This window comes from Stenella coeruleoalba (assembly GCF_951394435.1).
Source record: "Stenella coeruleoalba genome assembly, chromosome: 2".
NCBI lineage: Eukaryota > Metazoa > Chordata > Mammalia > Artiodactyla > Delphinidae > Stenella > Stenella coeruleoalba.
In genome coordinates, this window is record NC_137147.1 from 151,894,301 (window position 1) to 151,909,416 (window position 15,116).

Below are 15,116 nucleotides of genomic sequence, written 5' to 3' on the forward strand. Positions count from 1 at the left end.
TTCTTTATTTGTGACATTTTTTTACTGTCTCATTTTTTTCTGTTTTCTTTTTATGAGTGAGATTGTGTTCCTGTTTTACTCGTTGTTTGGCCTGAGGCTTCCAACACTGGAGTTTGTAGGCTATTGGGTAGAGCTGGGTCTTGGTGCTGAGATGAGGACCTCTGTGAGACCTCACTCCAATGAATATTCCCTGGGGTCTGAGATTCTCTGTTAGTCTGGTGTTTCAGACTTGGAACTCCCACCACAGGAACTTTTGCCCAATTCTGGGCCTTTCACTCTGGGCTTCCTCCCATCTCCTTGGGCATCAGAGTCCCCCACCAGTGGCTGGCAGGTGCCTTAGTTGTGAGGAGATGCTAATTTCATGTCTTCTCACACTGCCATCTTGACTCCATCTCTGTTTCCCCTTTTTGTACTTATAACTCCCTCCTCCAACAGTAAGAAACTTAGGTCCCCTTAATAATTTTTTAAAATAAATTTGTGATTTTGACATAATTTTAGACAATGGAAAAGTTGCACAGATAGAACCAAGAGTTCCTGTATACTTCTCACCTGGTTTCCCCTAATGTTATCATCTTGAATAACCCTGGTACTATAACCCTGGTACATTTGTGAGAAGTAAAAAATTAACAGTAGTAATTAAACTCCAGACTTTTTTCATATTTTACTACTTTTTCCATTGATGTCCTTTTTCTGTTCCAAAATCCAATCCAGGATACTGTATGGCATTTAGCCCTCGATATTTTTAAAGATACTATCCAAATAGTGCTGGATCTGCAGCATGAATATAAGGTGTAGGCCTCTTTTCTGTGCCCGTTGATTTAAATTCAAACCTGTGGCTTTTCTGAGTAAAACTGAATTTTTATCTCAGTTTGAAGGAGAGAGGTTTAGAGATGTCAAGACACACTAGTAGGAAAAGCCACGTGAAGTAGTCACTTTCTTTCCCACACGTAATAAAACTCCAAAATCACAATATTTCCTTTACAAGAACATGGACAATGTGAATAGTGACTTTATTTTCACTGAGTGGGGTGGGCTCAGATGGACCAGGAGAACTAAGCCTCTGGTAGATTTTAGTTTATCCTTCTCCCTGAAATGAGCCAGGCTGGGTATCAGAAATTTTTAAGTGCATTATTTTAATTGTACAAAACTTGGTGTAGTAATTGTTCTCTTCATTTCTGGAGTTGAGAAAATTTAGTCATGAAGTATTTAAAGAAATTTTTAACATTTCATAGCAGCCAGCCTCAGGGAAAAGAAGCATCAGACCCCATTTCCCTGATTCCAAAACTGTGCCCTTCCAGCTGTATCACATGGCCACTGCCCACCATGGGATCAATCAGAATAGAATGTGTGTATGTGGAAGTACTTGTAACCTTCAAAGTGGAACAAAAGATGAGGATTACAATCATTGCAAATTTGAATAATTTCCTAATTTGTTCTATAACCTTTATTGATTCCTGCATGTGTGAATTTACATACAGGTAAACCATACTTAGGTATCACAGTTTGAAGATACTCTGAGCAGATGCTTTATCCTAAAATATAAATTTTTTTGTCTCATGTGTAAGTGCAGCAGAGGGTCTCTATTTTTATATATTATGGATTTCTAGAAACTTATGTAACTGCTAAAAATTGAACAACAGACTTAATATTATAAGAGGATTTCCTTTCACAGAATGCCAAAAATATAGAATCCCTAAATGTATTTTGACTTTTAGATGTCATGTTTCAGACTGTGTTATAATAATTTTGCTTACTATTTTTAATTTTGTTGTTTTTTGTGAAGAAAGAGACTTGACCTCTCTGGCCCCAATATACTTAGCAGTGAGTGCACAATTAATACTTCAAACTGATGAACCTCTGGTTGGGGATAAAGATGCTTGGCTTCTAGCATATCTAAAAATATACCTCTTTATCTAACTTCTATACCACTTATTACCTTCAGAAAGATACTTAACCTCTTTGGCCCTGATTTACTCATCAGTAAAATGGGATATAATAATCACACCTACCTGACAGGGTTACTCTGATGATTCAGTAGGATAATACGTGTAAAGCTTGTTAAGTAGTGCTTGGCATATAGTAAGTACTACATAAACCATCTGTTAAATAAATAAGGCTAGTGCTTCATTACAACAAAAATGTAATGGTAATAAACCTTCATCGATTTCTTTCTATATTGCCATATTTTACCTCAGTACAGTGGAGAGAAGTAGCTTGTCTTAGTTACATGAATAGTTAAGTAATAGAGCCAGGATTCGCATCACGGGCCTGAATCTGAAGCCTACTCTTCCTCCCCCTAAGCCTTCCAATTTTCTGAGATGATGAAAGAATTTAACATGATTCTCCAATTTCCCTCCTCCCTGCCTCAGAATGTTTCTGTCATGCTCCTTTCCTTTTCACCCTTGAGTTCCCTCTCTTATCCCAGAGGTTTCAAATCCCCTTTCTTTTCCAGTGTGAACTTGTTCACTTTGTGGATGATTCCCTCCTCCGAGACTTTGCCTTTTCAGTCTCTTTTTTGATCTCTAGTCTTTCTTTTCACCTATGACTCAACCTCTTCTTCCACGTTTAGTCTACATCCTCAGTTCAGCCTGGTGTAGGAGTCACATTCTAATCTCAGGTCTGCCCCAGTTGTGTTCATTTAGACACACAAGTCCAAAGTTTCTCAAGTCCCTCACTTAGACAGCAGAAGACAACTCCAAGTTTCCAGCTCATTTATCGTGTAGAACAATTGAAGGCAGATTGTAGACTTCTCACATCTGGGCTGTGCTTGTAGGTAGAGCCTCAGAATTCATAACCAAGGAGTTACCTAGGTAAGTAGATGTTCTCGCCCTAAGAATGTTCTGCCATCCTCTTTTCCCAGCTGGTTCAAACTACAGTGTTTTTCTTCCTCTGAGTTTTGGGACACAAACTAGCATGACTTAGTGCTTTAGAGTGCACACGAGAATATTATTAGATTTTAGAACACTCACTATAAAAAATGTATTCTTTCTTGTTCACATTAGCATTTCCTGAAAGCATTTGTCCACTGAACTTCTTTTGCATTAAGCTAATACAGGGTTCTCCAGAGAAACAAAACCAATATGGGGGGGAGGGGCAGAGAGAGAGAGATTGATTGATATGTTAAGGAATTATTACACAGAATTGTGGAGGCTGGCAAGCTCAAAATATACAGGAAAGGCTGGCAGGCTATAGACCCAGGGAAGAGCTGCTGTATTGCAATTTGTGTCCAAAGGCAGTTTGCTGGCAGAATTTTTTTTTTTTACTCAGGGAGGTCAGTCTTTATTCTCCTAAGGCCTTCAACTGATTGGATGAGAACCACCAACATTATAGAGGATAATCTGCTTTGCTCAAAGTCTACTGATTTAAATGTTAACACTCATCTAAAAATATCTTCATAGAAACATCTAGACTCATGTTTGAGCAAATATCTGGGTTACATGACCTAGCCAAAGTGACACGTACAATTAATTGTGACAGCTAATTAACCTAAAAATAGTATTTTATGGACAACATAGTTTATTTTTTATAAATTTATAAATTATTATTTTGGCTGCATTGGGTCTTTGTTGCTGCACACAGGCTTTCTCTAGTTGCAGCAAGTGGGGGCTACTCTTTGTTGCGGTGCATGGGCTTCTCATTGTGGTGACTTCTCTTGTTGCGGAGCACGGTCTCTAGGCACATGGGCTTTGGTAGTTGCAGCACACAGGTTCAGTAGTTGTGGCTCACAGGCTCTAGAGTGCAGGCTCAGTAGTTGTGGTACATGGGCTTAGCTGCTCCCGTGGCATGTGGGATCTTCCTGGACCAGGGCTCGAACCCATGTACCCTGCACTGGCAGGTGGATTCTTAACCAGTGCGCCACCAGGGAATCCCAATGGAGAACATATTTTAGAAATACAAGCCAACAGTGCTTTAATGCTAGGCCAAGGGGATTTGGACTTTATCCTGTAACTAAAGAAGAATTCTAAGTTTTGAGCAGAGCTGTGACATGAAGTTCAGGAAGATTATTTCAAAGGAAGATAGATCACAGAAAGGGGAGATGAAGTAGGGAGGAAAAAAGAGAACTTTTTTTAATGGTCTAGGCAAGGTGAATTATGGGATAAGCAGGAGAGTGATAGCAGGAGTGGGGAAGGCAGAGTGAATTTCAAAAACATTTTAGAGGTACAGGTGAGAGACTGGGTCAACTGACCAGATTTGGGGGCTAGAGAAGGGAAAGTTCGGTGATAGTGCTAAGGCTTTCAGCTTTGGTAACTAAGGGGATGGTCATGGCACTGGAAGAAGCAGAAACAGTGCAGGAGAAGCAGCCTTTATAGGTGCTGGTAGGAGCTCATATGTGGATAAATAAATAAGTCTGGCTTCTTAATAATTTAACATTTATTTGATTGCTTATAAAGACAGTTAAAAGCTGGAATTAATAACTTCATGGGAGCTGCATGAGGAGAGTACAGCTATGCATATCACTTTATTATTGTGTCAGGCCAAATTTTTTTTTCCTTTCTAAAGATAAGGAACAGAAGAGATATTGGCAAAAAAGCTAAATGCTCTTCAGCCGCTAGCTCTTTGCTCAGAAGTGGTGAATGCTGACTAGTGGGCATTCACAAAACCAGCCCAGGCTAGCAGTTATTGCTGAATTCATCATAGGCAATATTGCTGAGGCAGGGAGAATCAAGGTCAAGAGGCTTGTCAGGATTTGATAAAGTCAGTGGCCCATAGGAATAACAGTTCTATTTTTTCTTTTTAATTTTTTTCGCTTTCATCTGCCCTCATTCTTTGTTGCAATGAGCAATTCCCTAAGTTTGGCTTAACCCGCTGGCTCTGACAAAGATACTGTTCTCATTTTCTACACTGTTTACAGTTATTTTCCTTTTGTATGGTATCTTTGACTGAGATGCCTACTAGCAGATTTGCACAAAGGAACTCTGCCAACCTTGGAGTTTTAAGAGGGGGGTCAGGAAATGATTTGCATAAGCCTATTACTGTCAACCAGTGTGGGTTGAAGGAAGTCACAAGAGCCCAACTAGTTAGAGTTGGAAGAGATCACCTAGGCCGTTGCCCTCATGCCACAGATGAGCAACCAGAGGTCTGGAGAAGTTAAAAGACAGTTTGTAAGGTAAAGGCAGGACTTGGAGCAGGAAGCCTGTGGCCTGATTTCCAGTCCAGGAGTCTTCTCCTGCACCATGATCTAAGCACCCAGCCTTGTGACAGACCCTCTGCAGGATACAAGAGAAGTGCAGGCATGAATTATATGTTTGAACAACAACAATAAAAATTTTCTTAGATAATAAAAGGCACTGGCTCTTCATGCACTGGGAAAGCTTTAGGTTCATTTTTGCCAGATCATCTCAGTTTGAGTTTTTCCACCAGACTTACAAAATATTGTGACCATTTAAAAATCCTTTTCTTATTAAATCTCTAGATTAGGGCCAGGGACAGTGACGACAATGACTTGGTTAGCAAAAAAGGAATTGCTACATTGCCCTATGCTTTTCCCAATTTACCATATATATACCAGCAAATCTTTTGACCGCTGTGCTGCCTGGGATGTATCTGGTCAAGAAGAATTACGTTTGTTAAGGCAACACGTGTTGACGTCCCTCATGCAAATTGTCCCTGAGTCGTGCCATATTTTTTGAGTCTAGGGGTTGTTTTACAATTGTTGACTTCCTTTGACATGTGCTTTTGAACTGAAGACTTGTGTGTAAAATACAAGTGGCAAATGTGTTTGTGGGCTGCGGGGAGTCACTGTGACCAGTTATGTGTGTGTGACCTAGAATCAAACAAAGCAAATCCCAAATCATCTAGGTGGGAAGAATAGACATCAAAATCATTTTATTAGTTCTGGGTTGGATTCAGATGTGAATTATTTACACAGGGAAACAGGTTGAAGGACTAAAAATGTAGGACAGATGAGTAGTTTTGTATAAGAGCCCACTATGCACATATATGTGTAAAGAATGCATAAAACGTGAAAGTGGAAGGATGCTGGGTTCTCTGCAAAGTATAGCATTTAGGGCTTTAGACCACCTGGAAAGCTAAGGCCCGGAGTGAGATGGGAGGGACTAGGTTTGATGTCACTTGAGAAAGACGTAAAACAGGAGCTAAGGAGCCCAGGAGAACTTCGATGTCAAAGCACAGATAGGATAGGCAGTGCAGGTTCTGCAACTGGGGTTAGTGAGACCCAGAGGAGCAGGGAGAGCCTGATGGGCCAGCAGAAAGCATAGCTGGAGAGATGGAGGAAGCAGTTAATATGATACCTGTGGCTTTATCCATAGTAGAGGAGTGTTTTAAGGCTGGATTAAAGGATACCAAGCTGACTGAATATACTGGGAGCCAGGATTTGGAGGTTTGAGTTTTTGCTCTACTATGTATAATTCTGTGGCTTAAATTTATAATAAATGTTTCATAGAAAAACCTCAACTTCTCTGAAACTCAGTATCCTTACTTGCAAAATGAGTGCAATGATGCTCTTCTGAGTTGTTAATAGAATTGAGAGTGTGCATGTGAAAGCCCTGGCTAGTAACAGCCTATATGAAAAGATACAGTTTTGTTTATTGAAAAGGAAAGGTGAATGATAGCTTTAGGATATATGTGGTCATTCCTTTGCCATAAAACCATTATAAAACAATTGTAAATTATATGTATTTCCATTACAAGGTTAGGAAGTGGCTGTGAGAGGATAGTTTCTTGTCCAAAGCCTTCTTACTTAATCAGAGAATAGTCTCTAAATTTTGAAGAACAGCACTTCTCTCATAATATATTCATTTTACTCCCTAAATCAAGAGGATATAGGTATACACTGACAATTTAAAAGGTAGAATTTATGTATTTCTTTAGTGTAGAAATCATCATTATACCCTCAGAGCATCAGGAGAATCTATCATCTATGCATTTTTTATAGACTCATTTGGGAAATGTCATGGCTTATCAGAGCCACATAAATCAGAGCTTGCTGAATTAATTCAATCTTTAAATGTCACCTGGAGATGATGGAATAATATTGAGTCAATTTTTTGTGTGTGAGATTAAATAAAAGGAACAAAAGCAGGTAGAGAAATCACTAAAACTTTGAAAAAAATTACTTGAGCTAGGAATAGATATCGCTGGATATAAGAACTTGCAACTTTTCTTAAAATGTAGGTTCAAACACAGCAGGCTTCACTTTCTTTTCATATACCTTAAGCAATAACACTTTGGAACTATTGCTCTTCATAAATGTTTTCCGAATTCTGTCATTTATTTGCCATCTCTATTGCCACATATTCAAATTCTGGTGAAGCAGCCAGGGTAGAGTAAATTATGCTGCAGTCATCAGTGGTCTCCAAATCTCGGTGACAACAAAGGTTTTTTTCTCCACTGTACCGCAGGTCCACCCATTGTTCTTTTCCAGTGAGCAGGAAACCCCCTTGACCGTAGGTTGGGTTTGAGGTCAGCATACAGCCTGAATGTGGCAAGCCGAGTCCTGACAAAAGGAAAATGTTGGCAAGTGAGGCTAGCAAACATGGGCTGCTAGTGAGGGCAATAAAGGCGAGGAGGAAAAAATTACTATCTGTGACCTTGAGAAATGTTGTCTACTTGGGCTGATGGTCTTGGTGTTGGCTAAAGGGAGTAGCCAGAGGGGAAAAGGAGAGGCCTCAGTGGACATCACTCTGGTATGTGATGGTTGATAGAGCAGTCTTCATTTGGACATCTGTAGGTGTCCCACCCACAAACGGGAAAGAGCCAAGGCAAATACACACTTTCACTTCGATTTGTGGCAAAGCAAATCACATGGACATTCTGAATTCAAAAGGGCAGGGATATATAATTCTCCCACAGTGTGGGAAATTGAGAACAATCGTAATTGTGAATAATACCTGGATTATTCACAAAAGATACATGCATCCCAATGTTCATAGCAGCACTATTTACAGTAGCCAAGACATGGAAGCAACCTAAGTGTCCATCAACAGATGAATGGTAAAGAAGATGTGGTACATATACACAATGGATTACAGCCATAAAAAAGAAGGAAATAATGCCATTTGCAGCAACACGGATGGACCTAGAGATTATCATACTAAGTGAAGTAAGCCAACCAGAGAAAGACAAATATCATATGATATCACTTGTATGTGGAACCTAAAAAAATGATACAAATGAACTTATTTACAAAACAGAAATAGACTCACAGACATAGAAAATAAACTTATGGTTACCAAAGGAAAAAGGGGCGCAGGGATAAATTAGGAGTTTGGGATTAAAATATACACACTACTGTATATAAAATAGATAACTAATAAGGACCTATTATGTATCACAGGGAACCATACTCAATAACTTGTAATAACCTATAATAGAAAGACTCTAAAATATATATATATATTTATTTATTTATTTGAATCACTTTGCTGTACACCTGAAACTAACACAACATTGTAAATCAACTATATTTCAATAAAAAATGAAAAACAAAACCAAACAACCAAAAGGGCAGGGATATATAATTCTCCCTCAGTGTGGGAAATTGAGAACAATTGTAATTGTGGACAATACCTGGATCTACCTTCAAGTATTTTCTCTAGGGGCATTATATCTTTCAAGTAGTTCCCTGGCCCCAGTGAAAGTTTCCTCTCTGTTCTCTAGACACCTGTGATATTTTCTCCCTCCTTTCAAGGCACATGTCCTTTTTCATCTTTTATTATGGTTATCTGTGTATGTTTTATGTTGTGCCTGATAGGTGGTGGGTGAGCTTTTTGGGGCTAGAGATTATACCTTACTGATGAACCTATGTCTAGTAATAGACATTGTACTTAGAGCAGTGTTTAATCTTTTTACTCAATTAATGGGTCTGGGTAAGAAAATAATCTTCCATGTTTCTATACATGTATAAGAAAAGCCTTCTTAGATCAGTCACCCCCAGGTATTCTGACTTGAATAAGAAGGCAGTTTTTAACAAAGATGGAACAGAATCTCCCCGTCACTTCATATGCTCCCCCCAACTTTACTGTGATATAGTTGAGAAATAAAATGTTAATATTTAGATGTACATGATTATCTGATAAACATAAACATTGTGAAATGATTCCTACCATCTGATTAATTAGCATATATATACTTTCTTGTGTGTGTGAAAATGCTTAAGATCTATTCTATTAGCAAATTATAGTTATACAATACAGTATTATCAACTATAGTCACCATGCTCTACATTCCTATGAAAAAATGCTGTTGGCATTTTGATAAAAATTGCATTGACTTTGTAGATTGCTTTGGGTAGTATGTTTATTTTAAGATATTCATTCTTCCAATCCATGAACACAGGAGGTCTTTCCACTTACCTATGTGTTCTTCAATTTCTTTCATACACCTCTTACAGTTTTCAGTGTATAGATTTTTCACCTCCTTGGTTAAATTTATTGTTTTTGATGCTATTATAAGTGGGATTATTTCCTTAATTTATCTTTCAGATAATTGTTGGTATATAAAAATGAAACTGATTTTTCTATTTTGAATTTTGTATCTTACAACTTTACTGAATTCATTTATTTAGTGGAGTCTTGAGGGTTTTCTATATGTAAGATCATGCCATCTGCAAATAGAGACAGTTTTATTTCTTCCTTTCCAATTTGGGTGATATTTCTTTCTTTCTCTTGCTTGATTTCTCTGGCCAGGACTTCCAGTACTATGTTGAATAAAAATGGTGAGAGTGGGCATCCTTGTTTTGTTCCTGATCTTAGAAGAAAGGCTTTCAGCTTTTCAACATAGAGTACGATGTTAGCTGTGGATTTGTCACATCCAGCCTTTATTACGTTGAGGTGCGTTTTGTTGAAAGTTTTTACCTTGGAAGGTTTGAATTTTGTCGTATGCCTTTTCTACATTTATTGAGATGATCCTATGATTTTTATCCTTCTTTTTTTTAATGTGGTGTATCACATTGCTTGATCTGTGTATGTTGAATTATCCGGTATCCCAGAATAAATCCCACTTAACATAGTGTATAATCCTTTTAATGAGATGTTGAATTTGGTTTATTAATATTGAGAATTTTTACATGTATGTTCATCAAGGATATTGGCCTGTAATTTTCTTTTCTTGTGGTGTCCTTGTTTGGCAGTATCAGCATAATACTGTCCTTGTAAAGTGAGCTTGGAAGTGCTCTCTGCCTTTCAATTTTTGGAAGAGTTTGAGAAAGACTGGTGTTTGTTCTTCTTTAAATATTTAGTAAAATTCACCAGTGAAACTATCTGTATTTTCTTTGTTGAGAGCTTTTGAATACTGATTCAATTTCTTTATTCATGGTTGGTCTGTTCAGATTTTCTGTTTCTTCATGATTTTGTCTTGGTACACTCTATGTTTCTAGGAATTTATCCATTTCTTCTAGGTCGTCTTAATTTGTTGACATATAATTGTTCATATTCATTTCTTAGATTCCTTAGTGTTCCTTTGTTATTCCTTTTAATGACTTTCTTTCATTTCTGATTTTGAGTAGTCTGTCTTTTGCTAGTCTAGCTAAAGTTTTGTCAATGCTGTTTATCTTTTCAAAAAACTAGCCCTTAGTTTCATTGATCTTTTATATTGTATTTCTAGTGTCTATTTCATTTATTTCTGCTCTGATCTTTATTTCTTTCATTCTAAATTAGGGCTTAATTTGTTCTTCTTTTTCTAGTTCCCCGACGTACAAAGTTAAATAGTTATTTGAGACCTTTCTTTTTCCTTAATGTAGGTGTTATCACTATAAATGTCCCTGTAGAACTGCTTTTGCTACGTTCCATAAAATTTCTGTATGTTGTGTTTCCACTTTCATTTGTCTCAAGGAATTCTTTTGATGTCCATTTGAAATTCCTTTTTTGACCCATTGATCAGAATTACCCCATATTCTTGCCTCCATATGTTAAGTGGAAACTGAGGAGTAGGTGGAAATATGGCAAATGAAGAATCACTAGGGAGAAGAGGTGTGCTGTATTTAATTATGTTTTCTTTGGCTTTAGATTGTGCAAGATACGTAGGGTCTGTACTTACAGCCCATTAAGCACTACTCATGATCACTGATAGCAAAGAATATGCTGTTAACTCAGGCCTGAGCAAGTGAACTTCTCCTTACTTGTTAATACTTTCGGAATTGCTGCTACTTTTGAGTCTTACCAGGTTTTTTAATTGACAATTTGTTAGAGTAGTTTTAGGTTCACAGCAAAATTGAACAGAAAGTACTGAGAGCTCCCATATATTCTCTTTCCCAGTCTTATTAATTTTTACTCTCAGACTTCTTCATACCTATTTAATGAACAGTTATCCCTCAGCAGCAGGTTGGGTCTGATACTGGGTGCGCCCTTTACCCAGCTGGCCACGTCTTGATGGGAAAAGCACAAGAAAGGTTTTGTTAGCAAATACTACTTGCTTATGAGGCAATAAAAATGAGTAGGCAATATGGCTAGAGAGAGAAAGAGGAAATTACTAAGGAGAGCCTTGGGGAATTGCTGCCCCACCTTGGCACTGGGTTAAGGAGGTGGGGATGTGGAAGTGGGGGTGACCTGGAGAGAAGGCTTAATCAACTTCAGAAAGACTAGAGGTTTTTAAGCACACAATCCCATAACCTTCTTTTCTCCAGTTGTATTTGTCTTTATCTTTGTCCTGATCCTTTCTTTATACGTATCTTTATTAGCTTTTTTGTTTTTCCTCTTGGAAGCCAAAATCCATCCTCACTAAATGGACACAAAAGCTGCATTTGTCACTTTGAGACTCTGTCTGCTCTTAGACAGGCTGTCTCTGGGCTCACACTCCATTAGCAAAGGCAAATACAGTCTCAAATGCTAAGTCCTCCAGTCCACAGACTGGAGTTGGTATTTAAATTATATAGTGTACATTCCTTCTGACTTAATATGATTACATGTGTGAAGGCTCAGAATAGTTCATTGAAAGTTGACTTAAAACATGCATCAGAGAAAGATATCTTAAATGTATTCTTTCTGTAAAACTCTTATCACTCTATTATTAATACTTCCAGGAGTTATATGTCCATACTTTGAAATACTACTTCCAGTTTTTAAAGTGCAAATACACACTGGGTTTTCACTTACCTATCAGCTCCTAGGAGTCTGCACCCAGTCTACTTAATACGGAGAGAAAGAGGGCTGAGAGCATTTTCAATAATTTAAAAAGTAAAACAATTACAGATTTGACAATATATATTGTATAAAATATTAATTTGGGGAATAGAAAACAGAAGTAAGAAGACACAGTCAAAATCAGTGTCTTTGAATGCAGTTCAAAATGTTGTTTTAAGGGTTAAAAACCATCAAAAGACCATTCTGGAAGAGTGTGTGGAATTAGTGATCACCTGTCATAGGTGACTGGTTCAACATGTACCAACTGATAATGAGGGTTAGCATTTTTTTTTTCCCCATCTTTATTGGAGTATAATTGCAATACAATGGTGTGTTAGTTTCTGCTTCATAACAAAGTGAATCAGTTATACGTATACATATGTTCCCATATCTCTTCCCTCTTGCGTCTCCCTCCCTCCCACCCTCCCTATCCCACCCCTCCAGGTGGTCACAAAGCACCGAGCTGCTCTCCTTGTGCTATGCGGCTGCTTCCCACTAGCTATCTACCTTACGTTTGGTAGTGTATATATGTCCATGCCTCTCTCTCGCTTTGTCACAGTTTACCTGTCCCGCTCCCCATGTCTTCAAGTCCATTCTCTAGTAAGTCTGTGTCTTTATTCCTGTTGTACCCCTAGGTTCTTCATGACATTTTTTTTCTCAAATTCCATATATATGTGTTAGCATACGGTATTTGTCTTTCTCTTTCTGACTTACTTCACTATGTATGACAGACTCTAGGCCCGTCCACCTCATTACAAATAGCTCAATTTCGTCTCTTGTTATGGCTGAGTAATATTCCATTGTATATATGTGCCACATCTTCTTTATCCATTCATCCGATGATAGACACTTACATTGCTTCCATCTCCGGGCTATTGTAAATAGAGCTGCAATGAACATTTTGGTACATGACTCTTTTTGAATTATGGTTTTCTCAGGGTATATGCCCAGTACTGGGATTGCTGGGTCGTATGGTAGTTCTATTTTTAGTTTTAAAGGAACCTCCATACTGTTCTCCATAGTGGCTGTACCAATTCACATTCCCACCAGCAGTGCAAGAGTGTTCCCTTTTCTCCACACCCTCTCCAGCATTTATTGTTTCTAGATTTTTTGACGATGGCCATTCTAACTGGTGTGAGGTGATACCTCATTGTACTTTTGATTCGCATTTCTCTAATGATTAATGATGTTGAGCATTCTTTCATGTGTTTGTTGGCAGTCTGTATATCTTCTTTGGAGAAACGTCTATTTAGGTCTTCTGCCCATTTTTGAATTGGTTTGTTTGTTTTTTGATATTGAGCTGCATGAGCTGCTTGTAAATTTTGGAAATTAATCCTTTGTCAGTTGCTTCATTTGCAAATATTTCCTCCCATTCTGAGGGTTTTCTTTTGGTCTTGTTTATGGTTTCCTTTGCTGTGCAAAGGCTTTGAAGTTTCATTAGGTCCCATTTGTGTATTTTTGTTCTATTTCCATTTCTCTAGGAAGTGGGTCAAAAAGGATCTTGCTGTGATTTATATCATAGAGTGTTCTGCCTATGTTTTCTTCTAAGAGTTTGTTAGTTTCTGGCCTTACATTTAGGTCTTTAATCCATTATGAGCTTATTTTTGTGTATGGTGTTAGGGAGTGATCTAATCTCATACTTTTACATGTAGCTGTCCAATTTTCCCAGCACCACTTATTGAAGAGGCTGTCCTTTCTCCATTGTACATTCCTGCCTCCTTTATCAAAGATAAGGTGACGATATGTGCGTGGGTTTATCTCTGGGATTTCTATCATGTTCCATTGATCTGTCTGTTTTTGTGCCAGTAACATACTGTCTTGATTACTGTAGCTTTGTGGTATAATCTGAAGTCAGGGAGCCTGATTCCTCCAGCTCTGTTTTTTGTTCTCAAGATTGCTTTGGCTATTTGGGGTCTTTTGTGTTTCCATACAAATGGTGAATTTTTTTGTTCTGTTTCTGTGAAAAATGCCAGTGGTAGTTTGATAGGGACTGCATTGAATCTGTAGATTGCTTTGGGTAGTAGAGTCATTTTCACAATGTTGATTCTTCCAATCCAAGAACATGGTATAACTCTCCATCTATTTGTATCATCTTTAATTTCTTTCATCATTGTCTTATAATTTTCTGCATACAGGTCTTTTGTCTCCTTAGGTAGGTTTATTCCTAGATATTTTATTCTTTTTGTTGCAGTGGTAAATGGGAGTGTTTTCCTGATTTCACTTTCAGATTTTTCATTATTAGTTTATAGGAATGCCAGAGATTTCTGTGCATTAATTTTGTATCCTGCTACTTTACCAAATTCATTGATTAGCTCTAGTAGTTTGTTGGTAGCATCTTTAGGATTCTCTATGTATAGTATCATGTCATCTGCAAACAGAGACACTTTTAAACTTCTTCTCCGATTTGCATTCCTTTTATTTCCTTTTCTTCTCTGATTGCTGTGGCTAAAACTTCCAAAACTATGTTGAATAAGAGTGGTGAGAGTGGACATCCTTGTCTTGTTCCTGATCTAGGTGGAAATGCTTTCAGTTTTTCACCATTGAGGACGATGTTGGCTGTGGGTTTGTCATATATGGCCTTTATTATGTTGAAGAAAGTTCCCTCTATGCCTACTTTCTGCAGGGTGTTTATCATAAATGGGGGTTGAATTTTGTCAAAAGGTTTCTCTGCATCTATTGAGATGATCATATGGTTTTTCTCCTTCAATTTGTTAATATGGTGTATCACGTTGATTGATTTGTTTATATTGAAGAATCCTTGCATTCCTGGAATAAACCCCACTTGATCATGGTGTATGATCCTTTTAATGTGCTGTTGGATTCTGTTTGCTAGTATTTTGTTGAGGATTTTTGCCTCTATGTTCATCAGTGATATTGGCCTGTAGTTTTCTTTCTTTGTTACATCTTTGTCTGGTATTGGTATAAGGTGACGGTGGCCTCGTAGAATGAGTTGGGGAGTGTTCCTCCCTCTGCTATATTTTGGAACAGTTTGAGAAGGATAGGTGTTAGCTCTTCTCTAAATATTTGATAGAATTCGCC